Source organism: Mus caroli, chromosome 4 (genome assembly GCF_900094665.2).
Source record: "Mus caroli chromosome 4, CAROLI_EIJ_v1.1, whole genome shotgun sequence".
NCBI lineage: Eukaryota > Metazoa > Chordata > Mammalia > Rodentia > Muridae > Mus > Mus caroli.
Genome location: NC_034573.1, coordinates 120,507,771 through 120,514,440, shown reverse-complemented (window position 1 = coordinate 120,514,440; position 6,670 = coordinate 120,507,771).

Sequence of the window (6,670 nt, the reverse complement as noted above, 5' to 3'; positions counted from 1 at the left end):
GTTGTGAGCCACCATGTGGTTGCTGGGATTTGAACTCTGGACCTTTGGAGGAGCAGTCGGGTGCTCTTACCCACTGAGCCATCTCACCAGCCCAGATCTTTGTCTTAAAACAAGCCCTGACTAACAGAAACCCTGTCCTTGCCACCACCTTTCTCTGGGCTTCATAGAGTCAAACCTCAGTGTTAACATCTGTAAAGTGGGATGATAGTGCTGGGGTCACAGATCAACTATAGGTTTCTCTCCCGTCAATCTCCTAAGGCTGTCATTTAGCCAAGGGAGATCCCTCATGTATTCGTTCATTCTCCTGCTCATCCATCCATTTAGGAGACTTCCAGACTGCTAGCCTGCTGGACCAAGCCTGTCTGCACTCCTGTTCATTGTGTAAATGGGATCAGGGATTGTATGGAAAATGGAGATCAGGCAGGTAAAGCCCGCGGCAGCCCCCAGCACAGAACAGAGCCCATCTGGGTATCATTACAGGTTCTCAAGGAAGATGCGAAGAAGAGAGTTATTTAAGTAACTGTCACCCAAGGAGACTCTTGCTGATTCGGGGAAGGACCATCAACCCTCCATGGGAATCGGGGGGAAATTCCCAGAAATGGTGCCAAGGGGAGGCTAAATGGGAAGGGACATGAGTTTAGAGGTGGGAGTCACTCCTGGCAAAGGAGTTCAGAACCTCAGGGGCCTCTGGGCACACTCGATGATGCCCTGGGCTGTGTCTGCGTCAGTTTGAGGACACACAGGTGGGAAGGCAAGTTTTACTATTGTGAAGCCACGGGCAGAAGAGGGACAGAATCCAATCTGCCTGTGAGAAAACACTGCGTGGGCAAAGTTTAGAAAGACAGGGGCTGGGACAGAGTCTCGAGAAACTGTGCAGTGGATGGACCAGAGGTGGAGACTGAAGAGGCTGTGCCTGAGATGGGAGCCAGGATGGAGGAGGGAGCAGAGAGGGATTAATTGCAAACACTTCTGTCCCCGGGGAAGAGGGGCTGAGGCAGGGCAGTGGTGGAGGTGACTGTGACCACGGTGAGTCGGTCGGTCAGCTGGGACTAGAGTGAGGCTGGGGTGGGGAGGGGATGTCCACACACTGAGTCACTTGACTTATTGGATTTCTGAGAAGTCGCGCCCCTCCCCCATGCCCTCGGCAGCCAAGGCCACTCTTCAGAGCTGAGCTGTCTGAGAGCCCAGGTATTATACATGATCTGAAAGACCATGGCAGGGACAGCCCAGTGGCCCTGAGAATTCTCAGGGCCAGCTCTGGAAGGGCTGGGGCTCAGGGCTGACCACAAAGGGGAGGTCTGGGGGGTTGGAGGTAGTTGATAGAACTGGCCAAGGAGCTGTGTGGTCTGGAGGTACCTCCTTGCCTTCTCTGAGCCTTACATGGAGCCCTGAGACAGAGTGATGTTGTGGGTTATTAAATAAAGCGTATCTAGTGCGCAGCCTGACACAAGTTCCCTGGGGAGATGAACTTGACAGTGAGTGTTGGGAGTGGAGCTAAGTACCAATCCAGAGTCCGACCTCACCCCTCAGCCTCATCTTTGACACACACACCCCAACCAGAAGAGCTGGCAAGATGGCTCTTCTCCTCTCCTCCTCCTCTGCTCCTCCTCCCTCATTCCCTTCCTCCCTCCCCTCTCTCTCCTTCCCCATCAAAATGGTGTCAAGTGGAAGTCAATGTCTGACTGGATTGTCGTAGCCTGAGATAGACATTACACGTATTTATAGACAAAGACCCCACGACTCCCTCAGATGAACTGAGACCTGAGATCACACAGGTGGTGATGGTGACAGGCCAGAGCTCAAACCACTGCCCAGAGCAAACCCAGGACCTTCCCACAAGCCTCTCCCAAGGGCCAAATAGCCCAGCCCAGTGGGGTGGGTCCCAGTCCCCAGAGGGGACAGCTGAGGTACAAAGACTGTAAGAACCCTCCCTCCCCAGGGTCCAGGCTGAGTGTGGATCCAGTGTCTTAGCTGAGGCCGGGAATGAGATCCAGTTACAGGTAACTATCAAGTGGATGGTGAGGTCAGGGTGGTGACTTTCCTGCTGGCTCCTGCCCTGGATCTGCTCCCACAGAGGTGGGCCACCCCCAAGAAGGCTGACCCTGCCCCACACTCATCCTCTCTCTCCAGTGAACCCTCCCTGAGCCACAGGCTCACTTCTCCTTCCCTTGAAAAGCTGCTCCCTGGAGCTGGGCACAGAGCCAGGCCCTGCCTGGCCTGAAGACACAGCCCAGCCCGGGGAGGAGGCTCTGGCGAGCAGCCCGCTACCACGCGCCCTTCGGTAATGAGATTAATGAAAATAATAGTTCTGAGCGAGTGGAGCTGGCCTCCAGCAGTCACCTGCGGGGACGCTTCACAGATTTCAGTCATCCTGCCCTCCCCCAGCCTTTGGAGGGAGCACTACTGTGTCCCCACTTGACAGGCAGGGAAACTGAGGCAGTGGACAGTTCCAGAGTCTTCCATGAGAAAGGAAGCAGATGCACCTATTCCATTTTAAACCTCGGAGCACTCACTTGGGAACAACACAAGTCAAATCCCTCTTGCCTGCCTACCTCCCAGTGTGTGTGGAGGTGGGAGGTTGCCCACCCTTCCTGGGGGTCAGGGAGCTGGGCTTCAAATCCAGAGCTGAGATGGTTACCAGTGCCCCATCCTCGTCTCAGTGTGTGACTCCCTAGAAGTCTGTGCTCAGCCCAGAGTATAGGAGAGGCTCCTTGGAAGAGGTAGTATTGGGTTATGTTTAAGTTGGGTCTTGAAGGGTGAATAGAAGTTCAAAGAGTTGAGGGAAAAGGACAATAGCATGTGCAAAAATCAGGAACACAAAGGACAAGTTCTGATTGTCCCTCTCAATTGCAGGTGAGTCCTTCCAAGTTTATCTCTGTGCCTTGGTTTCTTCATCTGTAAAATGGGATCAGGAGTCCTGAGCTTGTGAGGACCGAGTGAGATTCAAAACTGCATGGTAGCCTGTCTCTGGGGGAGGCAGGGGGCTCAATACCTGCTGAGTGGATGGGACTCTGCTGAGTGGATGGGACTGAGCTCAGTCCCCAGGGTCAAATAAACAGCATTGTTTACATACATCTATTAGCCTGGCCCTTAAGCATGGAAGCAGGAGGATGGGAGCCCAAGGTCCTCCTCTGCTGCGTACTGAAATGAGCAAACCAGGGTGAGTACACTGCAGTCCCAGCACTGGGCAGGCAGAAGCAGGATCAAAGCCATCCTTGGCTACAGAGTGAGTTTGAAGCCAGCTCGGGCTACATGGAAACTCCTTATTTATAAACAAACAAACAAGGGCTGGAGGATGTCTCAGTGGTTAAGAGCCTGATGCTCTTCCAGAGGACCCAGGTTCAATTCCCAGCAACCACACAGAGGCGCACATTGTGTCCTTCAGTAACTCCAGTTCCAATGGATCTGGCGCCCCCTTTTGGCCTCCCAGGGTACTGCATGCTGCATAGACAATCATGAAGGCAGAACACCTACATATAATTTTAATAATTTTAAAGAATTTTCTAAAAAAAAGAAATAGTAAGAAAAAAGAGGAAGGAGGGGAGGGATTAGAGAGAGAGAGAGAGCGCTTGACTTGGTCAGCTGACCACCCAACAGGACACTCTGCCAGCAACACGTTGCTTAAGGCAGAAGTAGCCCTTTTCTTTTTTCCTTTTAATTTTCATTATATTTTTGTTTATTCTGCATGCATGTGTACACATGGGAGGTGGTATTCACATGTACTATGCTCAAATGCAGTAGTTAGATGTCCATGACTCTGGATTTATTAGAACAATCCCACTGTCCCCTCTGACCAGCCCCAGTGACATCCTTCTTCCACAAATAAGGCTAGGCCGGGTCCCTGTAAGGCACCAGCTCTGAGATGGGACAGAAGCTCTGGAATGTCCGTTGTCACAGTCCCACCTCTGTGCAATGAAGGAAGATAGAACCTTCTCTCCCCATGAATGCCACCGCCATCCTTTAGAAGCAGAGTGAGGAGGGAAAAGATTTCTGAGCACCTACGTTTTTCTCTCTATCTTCAACCTGGGTTGCCTACCATACCCACAACGTAGTGGTTCTCACTTGGAATATCCAAGAATCTCCAAGGGGACAAAATAAAACCCCTCTTTCCAGTTCTGAAGGCCAACATGCCATCATCCTCCTAGCCGCCTTCCCGGCGGTCTGATGGAATGCCAGAAGCAAGATGGAGGCTCCCTTGGAGTGCTACCTAGACGACCAGCTAGCAAGTTCTCCAAGGAGCCTGAATGAAGGCCACAGCCTCGAGGTGTCCAGGAGAGGCCTTCTGCAGGATTCAAACATTTCCTTGATTTTGAGAGTGAGCTGGCTGTTACCTGTAAGAAACGGGCTGGGCCTGAATGCAGTTAGAGCTGCAAGACACAAAAAAGAAGCGATTGGAAGCTAATGAGTATTGATTACAAGGGGAAAGCAGGTTAATTGAGTGAGCCGGTAACTTGGTTGCCAAGGTAACATCTCACTTGAAATCTAATCATCACCCCAGTGGGCACACCCGGGATCAGCGCAGGGACTGGGGATGTGACGGAATGACTCCTGTCTGAGGATCAAGAGTCTGAACATCAAACTATGGCCAGGGGCTGCAGAAGGGGGGCCAGTCAGACAGGAAGCCACTGAGCTCGAGGCTGGGCACCCTCTCTGTGGATTCATCTATGCTGAAAGCCAGAGAGAAACCTGCTGTGGCCCCTGGACAGGCCATCAGCTCTCTCCTGGCTGGAAAGCATGGATGCGGGAGGAAGAATCCTTCTCCCATGACGAGGAAGAAGAAACACCTTATTTGCATAGACACAGATGATATTGGAGCTCTGGAGAGAAGTCAAATGGGGGTTTAGGCTTTATGTTTCTCTACCTTTGCTCCAGGTCAGGTTGAATGCAGAAAGCAGATGTCAGGGAGATAGACTCTGCATCCAGTAGTCTGATGAATGTGAGACCCTGGGTTAAATCCTCAACACAACTGGGAGTGGCTGAGGAGGAAGATGAAGGCAAACCCAGTATCTTTGTTAGCAAGTCTCTCAGTTCCTTGAAGTGTTTCTAACTTCACCACTTATCTTTTTTTTCCAATTTATTTTATGTATATGGGCGTTTTGTGTGTGTGTGTGTGTGTGTGTGTGTGTGTGTGTGTGTACCCTCTGCAGCCAGAAGAGGGCTTCCTCTGAACTGGAGTTAACAGATAGTTGTGAGCTGCTATGTGGGTGCTGGGAATTAAATCTGGGTCCTCTGGAAGAGCAGCCATTTCTCTTAACCACTGAACTAACTCTCCAGCCCCTGTTCGTTTTCTTTTTATTTCCTCAGGGAAGGGAAGGAGAGGAAGGGACAAAGCCCTGAAGTGTGTGTGAGCTTTCTCCACCCACCTGAGTTAGGTTCACTTCCATGAAGCAAGCAGACCGCCAAAGCGCCCACCTTAAAAGACAGACATTTGCAACTGTCAGGGGAGCAGACTGCCTCGGTGCCTATTAGGATGCAAGCGATTGTTTTTCGGAATGGGTAGCAGCTGGCTTCAGCCCCTGTGGGACAGTTAACAGAGGAGAGGTGGCATATATCTGTGTGAATTGTCATGGATGAGGTGGGATTTAATGGTGACCATCGAGATCACACTTGGACAATAGCCGCCATCTCTGTGCCCCGGCCGAGGACTCACCGAGACAGGAGGGCAGCCCATAGCAGCCCAGTGTGGAGCATTTACCACAGGGCAGTGATGTAACCCACTTCTAGTGTTCCTAACTGCTGCACAATGAAGTTATTACCTGGTTGATAAAACTTCCTGACAGTTGGTCTGGCAAGAGGGCACAGCCAGCAAAGCGCTTGCCACAGGGCCTAACAACCTGGGTTGGATCCCGAGAACCTACGGAGAGATGGATGAAGAGCACCAACGTCACAGAGCTGGCCTTTGACTTCCACATGACAGAAATCCGCTCTGTGTGTGTGTGTGTGTGCACGCAGACCATACACATAATAAAAATAGACAAAAATGTTTAAGTTTTTAAATTCCAGGTCATTCTACAGGCAAATGTTTTTTGGTTTTGTTTTTGCTTTTGTTTTCATTTTTGGTAAGATTGGAGTGTAGCGCACCCTTCTGCATCTGGCCTTCTCCATTGTTTTAAAGGCCACTTGGAGATTCCCCGTACGGATAAAACGTAAGAAAAAGCTCCATTCTGCAAACGGGTCCATCTCTTCTTTGCCCATTTGCCCATTTTTGTACATTCAGATCGTGAGTTTTTATTTCTTTTCTTGTTTCTTGGGAAGTTTTTGCTATTACCAACTGACACTTCAAAACCATCCTTGCAATTAAATCATCAGCATGTCCGTGATTATCTCCTTTGAATAAATTCTATGAAGTTAAATTTCCAGGTCAATTTGCATGCAAATCGCTAAGCCTTCCTCAGATATTTCCAAATTGCAGAAAGTTAAAAGACCCAACTTAAACATCTAGAAACCATTTTTTATACTTTTATTGCAAATTTATTTATTGTGTGTATATATGCATGTGTGTACATGAGTACATGTGTGAGCATTAAAGTATATATGTGCATGTGTAGTATCATTTGTGTGTACATGAATGCATTGGTATGCATGCATGTGTGTTATGCATGAGTGTGTTGCATGTGTGTGCATGAGTGCATGTGTATGTATGCATGTGTATGTATGCATGTGTGTATAT